Source organism: Megalopta genalis, chromosome 17, assembly GCF_051020955.1.
Source record: "Megalopta genalis isolate 19385.01 chromosome 17, iyMegGena1_principal, whole genome shotgun sequence".
Taxonomy (NCBI): domain Eukaryota; kingdom Metazoa; phylum Arthropoda; class Insecta; order Hymenoptera; family Halictidae; genus Megalopta; species Megalopta genalis.
The window spans coordinates 4,908,513-4,927,692 of record NC_135029.1 but is presented as its reverse complement, the minus strand read 5'-3'; the positions used below and the strand labels follow the sequence as shown (position 1 = coordinate 4,927,692).

The 19,180-nt window shown below is 31.8% G+C and overlaps 1 long non-coding RNA gene across 1 annotated transcript; it reads right to left on the bottom strand.

The window, feature by feature from the left end:
* Window positions 1-3,457: 3,457 nt before the first annotated feature.
* On the bottom strand, window positions 3,458-16,169 carry LOC117227976 (uncharacterized). The gene is made up of 3 exons (XR_013035019.1): window positions 15,622-16,169; window positions 4,874-4,957; window positions 3,458-4,773 (listed from the first exon to the last, which is right to left on the bottom strand). It is a non-coding gene; the product is annotated as an uncharacterized LOC117227976 (long non-coding RNA).
* Window positions 16,170-19,180: the final 3,011 nt, after the last annotated feature.

Here is a 19,180-nt window from a genome sequence, read left to right as displayed (position 1 = left end):
TGATATTTATTGAGCAATGGTGTCTTCACAATCGGTATGGAAGTATTTTCTGCTTCTTCACTTTAGCGATGGGGCTTAGTCAGGATGCTGAAGCTAAAGATTTTCTTTCTGAAGAAAGGGGCACTTCTTTCTCAAAAATTGTAAAATGTTCGTTGATAAATTATGCAAACATTCCTGTATCTGTATGCACGTAATATAAAACAATATTTACTTATACATTTTTTATGTAAGACGACCTGAAAGAATGGTTGCCATGAGCCCACCCTGGATATTTTTTAGAATTCTGCCTTGTCTGTATTGTTTTCTATTTTTGAGATCGAATTATTTACTCGAATTCTTTTTATTTTCTATTATTTGACATTTATTGAGTAACAATGCCTTTATTGTTACGTACATTTTACAGTATAAGGATATTTTCTGCACATTTTCTGTGTTCAGTTAAAAAGGATGAAAAAAACGACGTTTTAAAAATTTGCAGAATTTTACTTCTTACTTTATTAATGAATGGAATGAGGAATGTGGATACTTCAAGGATTGCGTTCAGTTAGAAGGTCGTGAGTGAATGATGTTTCAAAAATTGAATAATTTTACTTTTTACTTTTTTTTTATTGATTAGTATAAATTTGGGGATGTTGCTTTTGTTAATAGTATAAAGATATTTTTGCATATGTATATATCAAGGGGTTGCAATCAATTAAGGAGCCAAAAGAAAGTAATTTTCATGTATTTTTTGCTGAGAAACTGTATGACTTTTTTCGAGAAAGTGGAATTATTAAAATTATCCATGTTGAAAATGAATTATTCTAGAGAGCACCGCATAATTTTATTAGCTGGAAATATTTATCAATCCTAAAGTTATGGCTGTCTTCTCGAGAACTTGCTAACTCCCTGCTAAAACAAGGGCAATCTAGGAAACTTACTGCTGCTTAGTTCATCTGCAATTAAAAATTCGATACAGTTTGTGTAGCATACTACACTATGTAGTCCATAAGCATAGAACTTTTCGAAATATTGATCTGAGAGAAAATGGCGGACGTTTCAAGGTTGAATTGCGATTTTTAACATCAATATCGCTCTTTTTCACTCAATAAGACAGAAAGGAACCAACATAAAAGTTTTCGTTCGAGTTAATATAGTGTATTATACATCTCTTATCGAATTTCTAATTTTAGATGAAGCAATATCCAGTAAGTATGGTCACCACCTAGGACCTCCTGGAGGTCGTCTTTGTAATTTATAAATATTTTAAACTTTATAATTGATAAATATCTTTAATTTAAAAAATTGTAAGCTACCCTTTAAAAAAATAAGCAACCAGCAATTCCAATAGCAGTAAACTGAAGCAACTGAAATAGTAATGAAATTATACCTAGATAATTACTTGTACACCTGGTATACACATATTATGAACATAATCGATCGATCCGTTTGTTATAGCACGTAACTTCTCTTCGTGACTTTCCATTACCTTTAACAACCATTTAACTACAGGTCAGTGAACGTATTAAAACATCCCTTCAGAAGAAAAGTAGGTGAACAGAATTTTTACTTTTGTCTATCTATATGATGATTTCGGGGACCATTTTAATTATGTTCACATGTATTAAATAATACATCAAATAAATGAAGATAAAATTGTTTTGTTTTTGGAAAGTGCAAAATGAGAAAAGTTGAATTTAAGAAAGAATTCAATTATTCTAAAGTACCGAGGCCATTTTTATCATTATCTTCATCCTTTAAAGTATCGAAAACTGTGCTAAGACTTTATCATGCTAGATATCTAAACATTTTTATAATTTTCATATAACAGTTACCATAGATAAGTATATTATTTATATTTGATGAAAGAACGAGAGTGTTTATCATTTTGTTACTAGATTTTTTCTGTCATATTTATGTAATATATGTATATAGAATACAATTGTTTATTTCTAATTTATGTACAAATAATTTCTTTAACAGCCACGCTTACAATTCTAATTAAATATTTTTCATCAGGAGTAGTAGTTGGTTGCGTCGTTTTCGTTAATGTGTTAAATGTGGACCAATGATTACATTCCCCATATATGGGTGATTTTGCAATTCATATGCTAGAATAACACGCGAAGTTAGTAACTAATTAGTAACTTCGGTTGGGTTTGGAGAAAAAGGTCATTCGGTTCAAACCAATCTTTTGCACCCTACATTGTTTTCTCTTCCTTTAAATGTCACGTGTTTGCAGCCATATGCACTCGCTGCGACCCACCATATATACTATCAAACAGTTACTAAAACTATACCAACTTTTTCACTAGTACTCCTGATTTAATGCAATATTATTTCACAGTAGTCTTTTTACATTTATATAGAGTAACGATTCAAGCCATGAGCCTTAATATTTTTACACCCTGTACAGGGTTTCAATTGTACACATGCAACTCATATTCATTGTTAGTAACTTTCATTGATGAAAGTTTGAATACAATTGAATGCGTCTACTAATAGAAAATCTGAAGGGTACGATGATGTAAACGGGGAAAAGGTTGATACTATTCGTAGCACATTGGTTTTTGTCTGTCGGTATCTTCTTTCATTGTTTATGTTTATAGAAATAACAATACTGTTTGTTATGTCTCACAAGAATATTTAATGGTGAATAATTCGCATTTTCTACTGATTGTAATTAGAACCAACTCATCAAACAATAAAGGCAACAGGTGCAGGTATCCCAGAAAGAGCTGCATTTTCATAAATGCAAATGCAATGACACATTTACATTTTTCTACAGCTTTACTATTTTTTAAAAGAAAGTCGTATATCTTTTGAATAGTTTAAATCCTCTGGTCAAGCTGCACGTAAAAAAAGCAACGTGGTTAGTCAATGATTTGTTCGTGAGATAAAGTACTGGATATATTGTTGCGTTACTTGAATATTAATAACGTTATCATTTATATCGTACTGTATATCTGTGTAATACTTTCGTATTAGCAGACTGCAGATATTAAACATTTACGACAAAAATGGATAAGCGAATATTTAAATTCAAGAATTTTATTAATTTATTCGTGAGTGATTACAATTACTAGAATAACAAAAATCTTTATTTTGCAGGAAGATCTACAGAGTAATTATTACTATTCCAAAATTGTAACATACATTTCTTAGAAAATTGAAACTCATGATTTCTGCCAAATTATGTTGCATTTAGATGATTTCATCAATCGTAATATTCTGAACTTGACAAAAGTCAAGTACTTATATTACTCTATATTGGAAACACAAGTAATTGTTGGCATTCAACGATCATAATTCTTCTTGGTGCCCAGAGGCATTGCCATTTCTCGGTAGTTATTTTGTGTGCGTTGAGTTTTTTGTTTCGGTTGTTTGGGTCCTAGTTCTAGTCAGCGTTCTAGTCAGTCTGTCGCAGTTACGTAAGCGGACATAAAGGACATAAAGGGCATAAAATAACACGTGTACATACTTAGAATAAAATATTATTATTTAATTGGATATGCGGTATTCCTGTTGTTTATTTCCATCAGTAATGTGTTAGCGAATCGCTGAATTTCGCATAGAGAAGTAATTTTACTCGTAAATCATATTGCAATGCGAATTATTTAATAAAGAACAAACGTGTAATATATTTAGTATCATGATAATTTTAATGATCGCATAATTATCCGTTCAGAACGTGCAAATACGTTCATCTAAGAGAAACGAAGGTTGGAAAATTGTTATAATGGAATGCGTAAGGAGTGGCATAACATTCTCTGACTAGGTACTCTAATTCCCCTATAATTACGATGACACATTCACGTTAATATGCATTAGATTAAAGGCAGTTTTGAGTAATACGTTCAACTCTTCAGTTTACTAATTTTGTCTTTTTCATACTTGGTTAACACGACAAAGTCCATTATTAAATTAACTTTTAACAACATGGACTCTAGTCATTTGTATACACATTTATCATTAAAATACAATTGTACGTATACCAATATAAAAGGTTCAATTACAATATTCTAATTCAGAATTTACTTTTACGAAACAATTTTTTAATGAATTTTATTCCGTTGAAAAAATATTTGCTTGTCTTTCTGAAAACGTAAAGAAGGCCATCCAACATAAGTAATGCTTTGCTTTTGTTTTTATGAAAGTCGATGTTTACCCGCATACATAGATAAATTCAATTAAATTAAAAAAAGGTTTTTAAAAGTCAATAATTTTAACTTGCCCAACAATTTTCATGATACTGTCTCGAAGAACTTTAAACGATCATTTCTCTTTTAAAAATTATTTTAACTGTATTATTTATTGAAACTGTACTCTATAATTGTCTTTTAAGATACGCAAGTATAAAAATTCAATTGAATATATCACTTGCGTTTAGCAACTTCAAGTATTCAATGTGCAACGTCATTGTAGCATAGAATGTATTTTAAAACTTTTTAACGTATGAGACTGTTATCTGACACCCCAGCCACGATTAGTCGTAAAAGAGTCCTAATAAACTTTTATGCTATCATTTATAATGCACCAGTAGTAGCTTGGTATACTGAAAACTCGATGGAAAGATATCTCAATAAACATCATATACGTGGTGAAACTTGGCCACCTACGACTCTGAATTTGCCATTGACGTTGCCAAGCTGTTTCACGCACCACTATTTCCCAGTCATTAACCGCATATAGATCGCTCTCCAGACTTTTTGTCCACCGAAACAGTCGTTTCATTCAGTACAGTTTGCATCCTCGCATGCCATCTTCCCCGCGGCGATTTTATCGACAGAGAGCCTAACGTATACGGTTATATGCCATGTGAGCATTGCATCCGGATTAATGAAAGCAATTTCAAGTTTTCACTCATGGAAATTTCATAATAGTAATTGTTTACCAGAAAACTCTAGCCGACGAAGATTTTGCTTCAGCTTAGCAGGGCGTCCGACTCAACTCGACACGAAACGTAAGCGCCGATTACCTGAAATCACAGAAAGTTTGGTGACGTTATTTGTGTGCTCAGTATTTGCAGATTAAACATATTCGATGATCCCGAAATTTTTAATCGAGACGAGCTTAGCGTTGTTGGTCAACAAAGGTATACACAATTATCGTGACCATGGTTTTGTTGACGTTTTAATATTTTGTAAGCCTTCGTTTATTTTATAGCAACATCTACTTATAATTATATTATGAATTGAATTTATATTTCTTGAAGTTATACACAAAACAGAATTTAAGAAATTATGTTTATATTTTTGTGAAAGAATCTATTCTTTAATAAGTTATTTTATAACGGTTCGATGTTAATATCCGAGTTCTACTCTATAAAAAACTATTATTATTAATATATATCATAGTTATAATATACATTATTATTAAAACTGTAGTTTTGACATAAGGAGCTTTAAATATGAAATGCTGGTTCATATAGTGCATCACTTTTAGCTGCATTTGTTAACTCCATATGCATTTCTTTTTTTAATAAAGATCAAGAATAAGATTTTAAAAATTAACAATATATAATTGATTTTGTGAAGTTTTAATACCGCTACATCGCCTTAAGAACTTAAATCAGAGAGTTTTAATAAATATGTAAGAATTTCGAATATTGAACTTGTAATAGAAGTTCGTACTCCTATTTTAAAATTTATACTACATCCGAGAAATGCTGTAGCATAAATGGAATTTATTACATAAGTCGATATATAAGATCTCTCAATGAATCGTGCTATAATAGGATTACGGGGAGAACTTGAAGTTGATAGGCACAGCTCATTTAGTGAGGTTGTTTGAACTTTTGCCTGTCATTTAGAGGTAACTTATAGTTTATACAGTTTGTATAGAAATTTACAAGAAGAGTTATTATGAGAACAAAAAGGGGAATAAAAATATAAAAATTACATTTCCAGTTACACATACAAAATATTGATAATGGTTAGATTGTGGATCATTTGTACAATGTAGTAGTATGTGAAAGCTTTATGCGTACTCAAAAACATCTATGTTAATCAATATTTTTATTTTATTATGACGTGAAAGAATTTTCCAGTAGAAGAAAATATATATAAATATTTGTATAAAGATTCGCAGTCTAGTAGTAGTTCAGTTTATTTACTTTCCATGATACTTTTATATAAGATCGTAGTGAGAAGATGGGAAGTAGAAAGTAAGTAGAACTGTCGAGAAATGAACAGACCGTATTCACAAGTCCGCGAATCCAATGAATTTTCAGTTTCAAGGATCGATTAAAAATAACAGTACACTAACAATGAAAGTGCTTATTTTATTGCAACAATAGCAAATATACCAGACTGGCCTGTGTATTTTTTTTATTGTAACAATAACAAAGAAATCAGACTGATCTGAATATTTTATCGTTCAGCCTGAGTTTATATTGTCAACTTGCTGTTCGTATCAATATTATATATCTTTGGCAGATTTTTAATTGGCCATACTAGTTAATATAAACGATGCTTTATATTAAATATTTTTCGTTGATATTCCTTAGATTATTATTACTACCAGTAGAATTATATTTATAATAATAAATTACATTTATGAAAGAATTAGAATTATTACAATATTTTTCCGTACATAGTGAAAGACGTCAACGACCCCACTAATCAAGTTGATACGATTTCCTGTACTGCCAAACGGTTCGATATCGTATAGAATTATTAAAACATCATATTCTTCACAATATTACAAATGGATCTCATGAATAATTAAATGCTCTTTTATTAATCCCAAACAATGAACACAAAACATATTGTGTTATTTTATAAGTAATAATTTCTCAACTACTAAATGCATAGAATAGCAAAAAACGTTTATTATATTATAATAATGGGTTACAAAGTTTTTAATGAAAGTATTAAAAAATTGAACATGAAGACTAAATGGAATGTAGTTGATTTGACAAATCTATTTATTTTGTAACGCTAAACAAAATACAGTACACAAAGGACCATTTGTACAAATGTGAAACACAAAATCAATAATCGTGACATGAAAAAAGGGTTGCAAGAATTGTGTAATATTTCTCGCAACGTCGTGACTACCAAGAAACAGCTTACTCATTCGGTCAGTACAATATAGAAATACATGTTGACATCTAGACACATCGGGATTCCCTTGAATTCTATTACTGACCTGTACATAAATTTAGTCGTAAAGAAATTTTATTTCTTTTTTAAATTGCTTCAAACATACAACACTTTCACAAATTACAGTAAATTCACCCTAATTGACGCTCAGCTTGTACACAAAAATGGACAACTTGGGAAGAGAAGGTACGATTATTCGAGACTTGCGGCTCGTTTTTATAGTTGCTGACAATTGGTAACTATAAAAATCAGTACCGCAAGGCTCGAATAATCGTATCTCCTCTTCTCAAATTGTCCATTTTTGTGTATAATCTGAGCGTCAATTAGGGAGAATTTACTGTATATCAAAATTTAATTGAATTATAAGTCATTTTCCATTGCATATATTTAGAGATTTATGTATGTCTAAATATATACAATAAGTCATTTTCCATTGCATATATTTAGAGATTTATGTATGTCTAAATATATGCAATGGAAAATGACTTATAAAGACTATAACTACATATACATATATATTTAGTGTCTAATAATATGAGACTTCATGTACGTCATATATGTTTTACGATTTCAATTGTTTTCATTCTTTCAGTTTACTACACTGTATACATTCGTTGAATTGCTGAGATATATAAGTTTCTTGTTACAACCAAATAATTTGCCCAGTTTTTTTTATAAAAGTAACTAAACTGCACTTATGTAAATTTTATAAGATTTTTATTATATCAAGCTCTCGAAAACTAATATTCTTCAGAAACGTCTTTATAACTTCAATAATTGCAAAACAAGAAATTTGAAATCAGTCTAGTGCCACCACTAGACTGAAAACAAAATGTCGTCTTCATTAATAGTAAATAACATTTCGATTGCTCAAAATTTTCTTTATCGAATAAATTCATTGTTTATGACTTATGGATATTGATGGTTCATCAATATTAGATACAACTGACTTGCATGGTTCGTCTTAGAATTATTACATCTTAGAATTATTATATGAAACGTATTATAAAAGTAAAGATAATTAAACGAACTGTCGAAGTGTATATCACTGAATTGAAGATGTCCTTAAAAGCCAGTAGTTTTGTTACGCCCTCTGCGAATAACATGATTCTAGGAACACTATTAAATCTATCGATCGAAATTCTTGGAAAGGAGATCACATACTATTACACACAAGTAGCATTATTTCCTTCACCCTAGTCAAAACAAAAGACTTACACTTTTTACAATTTTAACATTTATTGTGAACATAACTGTAGTTTTATATTTTGTTCAGGCAATAATTATAAAATTGATTCCACACACACAATATTTTTATACAATAAAATTTGCATTTTTAATTTTAAGTATCTACATTTTATTTCCGGTAATATAGAAAGATTTCATCATGGAGAAAGAGTAGATTTATGGATTTTCAATCAAAATTCATTTAGTACTCAAACAGTAGGATTCGGGCCCATTTGGGCCCTAAGTATAAATATTCTTTGACTCTCTAGTTTCAGACAATTAATTTAAGTTTCCACATGTTTCTTTAGGGTCTATAGAGAAATTGATATGTCCAGAAGATTAATTTTGCTAATTAAAGAATTTAGAATCTAGTCCAAATTGCTATAATAGTACAGGTTCGATTCCCACCAAATTAGCTCCTTCCTATATTGAGATTTTTATTATATAATCGTAATTCTTTTCAAGTGAGAATGTCCCTAGCGCAAAGTACATTTCTTCAACTCTAATTTGAGTTCTCAGGAATTCCAAAATTTCCATGGAAATAGAATATGATATCGGTTTAAAGTATCTTCTGAGAAACGAATCCTTTCCCTCCAAGATTAGTATGTGGTTTAGATAAAAAAATTTTTTTAACTTGATTTCGAATTTTTCTAGAATCCTAAAGAGATTTATTAAAACTAACGATGTTCCAGTTGAAATGTAAATTCTCAAAAGTTCGAGAATTCCTTCGATACTCCATGGGTCCAAATTATGCCAACTTGGTGTTTAAATAAAGTATACAGATACTCGATTCATACTAATAGATCTAAATTCATGAACTATTGAAAAATAAAGTACTAGACCTATTTCTACTTCGTTCCTACATCTCGTTTGAAATTCCATTTTACCAACAGTTGATTCCTGGAGCAGTCACTTATTGATTATTTCACAAGCATCAGTTTCCAGAACCGACTTCTGGTAAAGAATGTTTATTAACGGAAATTATGATAACTTTCAGCAGCATTTGCATAGCTCATATACCGACAGAGATAAGCCAGGATTGAAATACCGATTGCAGGTTAACATTTTTATAAATCAATTTTCTTTTATTATTTCTTTACATAATTCTATAATCTCTATCTAACTGTTCGCGTTTTGTATATTCTATATTAGACATACATGGATAAATAATCTATATAAAATATTGTTTCTAATAATCAATCAAATGTTCCATAAAAATGTTGTATAAGATTTAATAAACCTGTTGAACACCATTGTTAATATTTCTAAAACAATAAACAGAAATTAAGATATATAATGGAACAAGTTTCAGCAATAAGGGACTGCTCCACTTTTGCAGAATTGTAGTAAACTAACAAAAAACAATTAAAAATTAAGTAGCGTTTCAAACTATAAATGCATTTTATACTGAAGATCTGATACTTCACTTTTCTCACTAGTTGTGTAAATACAACTTAAATTTTAAAGCTGCTTCTTTTCTATAATAAAGTAGGAAATTATAGCAATGTAATAACATGGATTTTAAAACGAAATTATACACTATTAATTAGACTGTGTATCTTTATGCACAATACTCAATTATAAGGAACAGAAATGAGATAAAGAGATGTATTTCTTTATTTGATCATATCAGTAAATTCAGGAGAATGTTAAGATATTTTGAAAGTCTCCGAAATGTCTTCATTGCTTAGCATTTCACCTACTCATTTTTATTATAAATGCATTAAGTTCACAATTATAAATTCACAGATTTACGATACATAATGATGATATTTTTTCATTGTACCAGATATAGTAAACACGCAATATTTTTTGTTATAAAATCACTATAATGATTGCCCGAAGCTATCTCCTTTTACACCAAGCTCACATTTTTTTAATGAAATAGAACATACAACAAAAAATGTCTCAACAGAGAAGTTACCTTCGTATGGCTGGAAATCCTTCAATTTGTAAGCGTTAAAATGTATTCACGATCTCGAAGTAATTTATTCTCAGTTGTAACAAAATGATAAACCGTATGTAAGCAAATGATTATTAAATTCGACCAGAACGAATAAAAATGACCGCATCGTTCTTCCTTCGTGGAAAGTGTACTGCCCCTGGCAGTCGTGTGTCTAGTCGAAGATTACTAATCCTCAACGATGGAAACCTTGCAAGGTCCCCTTGGAATCGAGCCATAAACCGAAGTCTCAAGAATCGATAGTCGCTAAAAATTGATACTGTTGTCTATCCCGTTACTCTCTTGCGTGGCTCGTTCATATTCATTACGTAGGACAAGAAACGTTCCAAACTTGACATGTAATCGCTCGAATTTCTTCGTGTGAAGTGTAAGAGCGCAGAGATTCTCTCTCTCTCTCTCTCTCTCTCTCTCTCTCTCTCTCTCTCATCTGCATGTACATTCCGTCAACTTGTCACGCTACTGAGATTAATCTCAAATTGAGAGAATGCCACCAATAATACAGCTATAAATAAATACACATTACGATTAAATTGTAACATTACATTGTTCTTAGTTTTAGCACTAGCGCGATATTCACGATATTTCGGAGAATTCTAGAGATACTTGATTATTAAAAAAGATATTAATAGAGATAAAAATATATTTACAATATACAGATATATTTTACTAGAGAATTACAACGAAAATGAAAGAATAAAAGTCGTTTGCTTTCCTAAATTTATTATCACCAATTTAGAAATAAATCGGATCCTGAAGTGATAACTAATCCTGAAGTGATAGACAGCAATAAACCATTTTTATTTTAATATTCTCTGCGGGAGAGATAATACGTTTCCAATAGTTCATAAATGTCATACGGGAGAAGCCTTCTAAAGTCTACTAATTCTATAACTGTATGCAAGTATGTATTCCTTACCAATTATTTTTAGTTACAGCAACATGCGCAAACAGTGGCAACAGCATGGCATTATTTGTTTCCTACTTGTGTCTTCGAACAGGTTTGTAATCGCAAGATTGGAAGCAGGTCAAACAAGTAAAAATGATACGCGATAGACACAGAGTAACGAAAAGTGTACGACCATGGTGAATTTTATTATAGTTACCATACAATGGCTAGTGCACCAATTTGATCGCGATATGATTTTTGTAATCTACAATAATTACATCAATGAACGTATTTATTGGTATTAGTTGCAGGTTCATGTAGTTTTTTTATAACAACTTGCAGTCATAGGGATAGATATTTTTATAAAATGCTAAGGCACACACACACAACGAGAAGCTGATTCTACAAATAACTCGACGAAATGGTTCCATTGGCTAAGATATTTTTGAGTTTAGTTCCTGGCGAAAATGTAATCGCCGAGTCTCGCATCACTTTGTGTATGGGCGTTGTATTTGTTTAACAATGCCAGAGACAATGCGCAAAAATGCTATAAAATTATTTGAAACTTAAAATTAGCATTGTGTTTCGTTTTCATTAAGAGAACAGTTCTATTCTTCTGAAAATATTAAGGGAAAGCACAATTCTGATAGTAGAAATACTGATTATGAGTGCGAAAATTAACAAATAATTTATCAAAATAACTGTTTATTGATATTATTTTGCGCGATTACTGCTACTTCAAATCTTTGAAAAATATTCGTCTAAAGAAATAAAATATTATCAGTTGCTTCTATCGGTGCATGAAATATTAATATTCGGACAACGGGCCTCGGGTCTATTTGGACATAGAGTATATTGTTAATTGACAAATTTCTGACAATTTATTTAGATTTTCGTATGTTTTATTAAGGTCCATAAAAAAGTAACGTGTCTAGCACGTTAAAGTATTTTGTGAAATTTATGAATATTTACTGATTTATTTGATAAATGAAACTATAATTGCTCCTTAAGCATACTAATTGCAAGTTATAGTTTTATGAAAAAGGTCCGCCATTCTAGTGTTAAATATTCTAAAGTAACCGGTGTTGAGATTCCAACAGCATCGAGCATCAACACACACATTCCCAATACTGACAATTTGCAATTCAGTTGGATGGAGAAGAACATTACTTAATTCAGTCCTATCTTCGAATAACGCACTATGCTCCTGCCATTGGGCTAGATTTCAAGAAACGGCGAGATGGTAGTGGGTGTATACTCTATATATACTACATACACATGTATAACGATCAAATCGTTGCCAAAACTTTATCAACCGTTTCCGAGAAATCAATTTGCTTGCGGCAATGGCCCCATTAAACTTTTGTTCTTCTATTCCAATCCCCGTTAATGTCGAAACGAACTTGCCATTCAATTTTGTCTTACAGACGGTTTATCAGCAACTTTTTTTTATGTAGCTCCATTAAATTTCAGAGTATTAATTCAACTTCTAATATCACGACTGTTAATTTGTCTGCATTCTGTACATCATAAACAAGTACACAAATTTCAGTACACGTGTCGCAACAATTGTAATATTACACCATAGTTTACGATTCGTCCTCGATGAGCGTTACTCGGAAATATAATCAATTTCTGCGCCGAAGACAATTGAACAGAATTAACATCATGAACAACCATGAAGTAACTGAAAAAAATTACGAAGTATGATTTTAACTTATACGCTTTTTAGACTAATTTAATCTAACAATACTTAGCTTCCAGAACGTATTAACGATGTAAAAGCACTAATTTCTTTGCTAAAGGAAGATACTAAAAATATGTTTCCTATTGTGTGATACACGATTCTTTAAAGTTTGTTTCTTTGTAAGATTATCTTTTTTTATTATACCACCCCTTTCAACACAACCAATTTATGAAGAAACCAAAATGCAATCGTTTCTGAATAAAAAGATAAACCATGTAACTACAGAGATAAGCTTACTATTAGGACTTTTTCTTGCATTTGGATAATTGACCTTTGTAACATCACAGATTATATATATAAAAGCAGATAGTCTTTACAATTATTTTAATATCTTCTCTCAAACAAAAATCATTTACCCTACCCCTCTCTCCTTTTTATGTCTGTGGTACAATAAAAATTAATTGTAATCTGAATAAATGCCGTTTTATAATTTATGTAGTCGCTCCTATTATTTGCTTGCTCATTCTGATATCAAACATTTATAGTGCATAGCGACACGTGCATCTGGGCTTCCGGATAAAGATACCGAATCGAATCGGTGGACAGTGTTAGATTAGAAGTTCCCATTCGTAAGATACTCTCTTACGAAAATAAAAAGGTGAAAACCTAGAATGCCGGTTAGTATGTAGGTAACCGTCTCGCTGCTGACGATAACTTGTTTCCTAACCTCGAGTACTCATCCCTTCCGAACATTTTAATTACCAGAGACCGTTTCTAGACGGTCTCACTTGTTTCCACGGTTGATTGACTGTGCAAGAAAGACGGAGTGATCCTTGCTCATATTTCAAGACCGTTCGTAATGCAACGAATGAATCATTGGGTGAATCACGCGTTAATGAAAATTCAAATTTTTATACTTTCAATGAGACGGAACATAGCTTGCACTTCATTCACAATTGAATGAGTTAGAGTCATAGTGATGTAAGTCACATTTTCCTTATTGTGAGAAGCAAGCAGTGTTATTGTTTACTAACGCGTGTATCGTTTACTAACCGAATTTATTGTTAAGATTATTTATAGTTAAATTAATTTATAGTATAATTTATTTCACTTGTTTTTTAACATTTTATACATTTTAACATGTATAGATTACATAAGACATAAGTTTCAAGACATAAGTCAGAATTTTCGAAAGTGTGATTTACGTTACTATGATTCTAACCCACCCAATTGTACAATGAATATCACAATTGTCAAATATCACAATCTCACTGATTTTATGGTAACACTTTCATGAAGATGCAATAAGAATTAAGAAAATTTTTACAAGAATTTAAAAGAAAGACCTGTTGTGTTATTATTAAACTGTAAATTTTATGCAAAATAAAAACTGTTTGCATTTGTTGCGAAATGCACTTAGGAATTTCTCCGTTTGTTTTATAATTTTAACGAGTCGAAAGTGGTACATTCATATCCTTCAATTAGTTTAAATTGTCTACTGCTTTAAATTGCGCTTATTTCTGTCATAAATGCATAAAATTCAGTAGTTATTATCTTAATAATTGATGACATTTCTATAAATGTGTTTCTTTTTATACTGCACAAAGTAGCCGCCATCTATTCCTCATTTTTATAACTTGATTCTTCCCACTCGAAGCTATTTTAACTTGAGAACTCTAACATTTCATCCGACTTAAAAAATTTTCATTGTACATAAATGATTTTTCTGTGTCATGATATGAAGTTGATCTAAATTTTTAGCTACATATTAAATACAATGCCAATTCTGAGGTAGTACAACGACTATGAAATATGATAAAAAGATTCTTCTAAAACTTTCTTAAAAAATTGTTAAATGTTTCTGACAACACAATTTAAGACTACAAAGCCGAAATGTTTCAAATAAGTTAAGGAAGCTTTACATTTTCAATTATCGCACAATACAGTAACGAAAGCGCAATGCCGAAAATTTGATTAAGATCATAACTATACTCGGAATTTTTATGTAAAATAAAACTGTTTTTCATCTATTGCAAAAAAACAGAAGCCACTTATGAATTTCTAACTGTCTTTGCTAACTTTAATAAATTGAAGATGGTGTATTGGAATTCTTTCAATATTTTAATTTCGCTGCTAGAATTCGCGCAGTTTAGTCATAAGAGACCCCGTGATACCATGGCAGGATTAATCGTGTAAAAACTGCTTGAAATTATGGCAAGATAACTTTTAGTGGCGTCTAAAAGTCGCCGTTTAGGATCGAAGAGATAACATATCCCTTATCGCGAAATTAGTACAACGGTAAAAATGAACGTAATGGAAAGTTAAATACTAAAAGCTTTGTAAATTCCTACTTCGAAAATGAGAAACAATGTAAAATGGAGTGAACGTTGATCAATTTACAAATTAATGTGGCATCCAGACTTTTTCGGAATCAGTGAAAGCTGTGTAGATGGAGTGAACAAAACAAATCACAGAAGAAAAACAAATGCAAGCAATAATCGAGCGAAACTGTTACGGCCCACTTAGTGCTTGCACAGCACACGTTTCGCGACTCAGAAGATCGCGTGATCCTCGACCATTTGTCGCTCACTCTGCCGCGCACCGAATAACAGTCAAGAAATCGCGATTTCATACTCTGTTGCGGATTCTTACATAGATTGCCGCATTTAAGGGATTAAGAGTACCGGTTTCGATGCAACGGTACGATTTATGCAACCGTTCCACGTGAACCATGCATTCCCACAGGACGTAACAAAATACTTATCGTACTTACGACGCAATGTCCATATGGGAAGACGTTAACGATGGGTGCTACCTGTTTCACACGTGCGCTGGTCGTCGTTGGTCTACGCTGATCGAAGACAACCTTGCTTACAGCGGCTCTCCTGGCTCTCTCTTTTCTCCGTCTCTCTATCTCTTTTCCTCTGTCTTTATCTTTCTGTGATTTTCCCGATCCCTACGTCTCTTTCGATTTCTGTCTCTCTCTTTCTCTCTCTCTCTCTCTCTTTTCTCTGTTTTTCTCTTTTTCTCTATCTATCTCTATAAAATGTCTCTACGGATTGCCCAGTGACATTTGACTATAGTAATTGTGATTACCTTATGTGTCCAAGTTTAACCCGAGAAAGATAACCTACGTCGCAGAGGCGCCTGCGAAATAAACAACTGACTGCACCGTGGATGACGCGAAGACTGGAAGCACCCACTTTGCCAAGGCATGTGCGAAGCAACATTGAAAATATTCTTCCAAAATCTGCTGTACAGACTTCCACAGATGATGAAGAAGAACCCTCAGCCAAAAAAAGGCGTTATTGCAGTCTTTGCACGTCTAAAAAGAAAAGAATGTCAAAGATGACCTGTGCCAAATGCAAAAAGACAGTTTGTGGTGAACACAAGAAAGACGTTTGTCATGACTGTCTCTAAAGAAATTGTTTATAATATTATAGTTTTTTTTACACTGATTATATTATAGTCTACTAGTTTGTAAGGATAAAACACAATTTTTTCTGATATTTTACGGGATTTGTTCCGATAAACCGAAGACTGTTGATTTTTGTTAATTTTTCATAGAGGTCTAGTGATTTAAGTTTAAAATTACTTAAAATATAAAAAAATATAATATAAATGCATTTTATTTTGACAATAATGCCAAACCTTTAAAATGACTAGATTAACTTAAATAAATATCCATTGTTAGTATAAAATTGACGCCTTAGAAAAGCATGCGCCTCTGAAGCGTATGGTTATCTTTTACGTACGTTGTCATATGGTTATCTTTCTAGGGTTAAAGAGGGTATAACGTGTCGGTGTGTTTGCATGGCATCCAAGAGAATTGGTGGAAAAGGTAAAGGTGACACGCCGCTATTCTTGGACCGTAGACCGTAGTCCGGTACTTGTTTAAAGTGGTTGGATTTGACGGTGTTGCAAACACGCCTACACTGCACGCGGATACGCTCGACGTCACGCATCCTCTTTCGTTCTCTCCGCTCCCCCTGCACGTAGTCTCGCTTCTCCTTCTCTTTGATTATCTACATTTAGATACCTCGCGTCATTCGATTCACGACACTTACGGGTTGTCCACGCTAATTGCGCAGGTAACCTAAATTCCACCGGTCCGATGGATTCCGAATTTTATCCGAGTACTCTATCGAGGCCACCGAGCATCGCGTCGTCTGGCGGATTAATTTCTGTTTTTATATCGATTCAAGATTACGCTTTGCATAATATCGGGAACGATTTGCACGTTGCTAATGGTGAAACGATGTTTTTTGAATATTTTACGGAGGGATAAGATTGATTGATTTTGATTGTCTTTTCTTCGAGTGCGACGTCCTGGAAATGCTTCTCCATCTTTTATGATATCTTGTAACATCGAAACATTCCATCTTTTAATAATATTGTTGTATGATTTTTCAATATTGGGGTCACCAATCTTTTTCGCACTGTGTTTACATGTGAAGCAGATGTAGATACTACGATTATACAAGTTGAGGTGTAATTTCTTGATTTAGATAGATAATAATTTATTGTTGCTTTATTTATTTTTGCTTTATTTTAGTACAAATATGGTTTTAAACGAAGGCAATAACCAAATAATTCAAATTAGTACATTTATGGAATAGAAATTGTATACTTCGAATGCAAGTAACAGCAGCCATAACACAATAGGTAATAAATACTATCCTGAAGTTGAGTAATTAAATTTAACATTAATCATTATCGTAGATGAATCGAACAACGTCAATTTTTCTTTTCGTCAGTCACGTGAAAACAAGTTTGAAAATTGACTTACAGTTTTGAATTGATACAAATCGATGAAAATATTTGTGGGTTAAGGGGTTAATCTAGACTCAAACGTCATTGCAAGTCCTCAATTGCAGACTAAATTGAATTAACCGAGAAAAAGTTGCAAGGTTCAATTAAGTTCGTTTAATTAAACCTCGAATTATCGAGATGATTCTATCGCTGAAAGAAACCATGGCACAGTCCTTTCTTGTCGTTATTAATGATGTAATCATTTTTTTGTCACCAACCGACTGGCAATTCTACGTCTGGGACGCCGATCTGCTCCATTAGCCGTCTGTCGTAAAATTACCGGTAAGACGATATGGCACATTGGCGATCCTACACTTCCAATCAGTTACGCCTCGACATCGAAAGTCACAATGACAATTGACAAAGGCGTGCCCAACAATCGTACGAACCGATATAAGAGGATCGGTTGCGAATAGAGACGGGATGAAGTATATTACAAGACGATTTCACCGGATGGTTTTGGACACTTTACGAGTACTCCGAGGTGCTTTCGAGTGGAGCAGCAGTACTTTCAAGCAGGCTCCTGTCGAAGCGTTGTATTTTGAAACACGTGTGCTTTCAACCACTATGAAACTTAACCGAGTAGATGTCATGTACGTATAGTCATGTACAGTGACGGACTAAAGTATTTGTACATCTTTCAATACATAATGACATTTTTAAAACTGGACTAAATGACTTGATTTTTTTAAAAATATTAATTAGTATTAAATATTTTTTAATATTTAATACAAATCTTACTATACAATGACTAAAATATTTCATTCAAATTTTGCTATTTCGTGGAATGAGAAAACAAAATAGAAAACTCGCGTTTTTAACGATATAACTTTCAGTATGCACGTAAATTATCGAAATCCACAAAATGGATTTTTTAAATTTTCGTTCTAGGTCAAGATATCGAAGTTAAAAAACGAGAGTTCTTAATTTTTTATCATTCTAAGTAATAGCAAAATTTGAAAGAAAAGCATTCCAGTAATTATACCGTAAACTAGTCCCATAACATTTTTAAAAAAGTTCAAATCATTTAATCCAGTTTTAAAAAATAGTTAATGCATTTTGGAAGGTGTACGAATACTTGTGTCTACGAAAATAATTAATATTCTTAGAGTTCTTTAATAGAATAAATAATCCATGTTTTATTTGCAGTAATTTTGAAATACAGCTGAAAAATGTATTTATTAATAAAAATATAAACAGAAGATTAAGTTCTGTACGTTAGCAGAAAATCGGTTTTATTCAATCATAAGTTGTCGGAAGTTTCACACGACTTCTTCATTTTTTGGCAGTCAATTTAAAATTATCTGTGTTAAGACTAAAATACGTTTATAAATGTAATAGGGTGTTCAAGATTTTTCTCATCAAACGGTGCCAGTAGAGTACAGAAATATACACATAAACTTGCATATATACTTACAAATTCTGTTATAAAAAATAACAATAGAAATACGAAATAAAAATGTAGATAATGTTCTTCTTGACACATTGTAGAAATAGATTGTTTATTTTGTTACCTATGT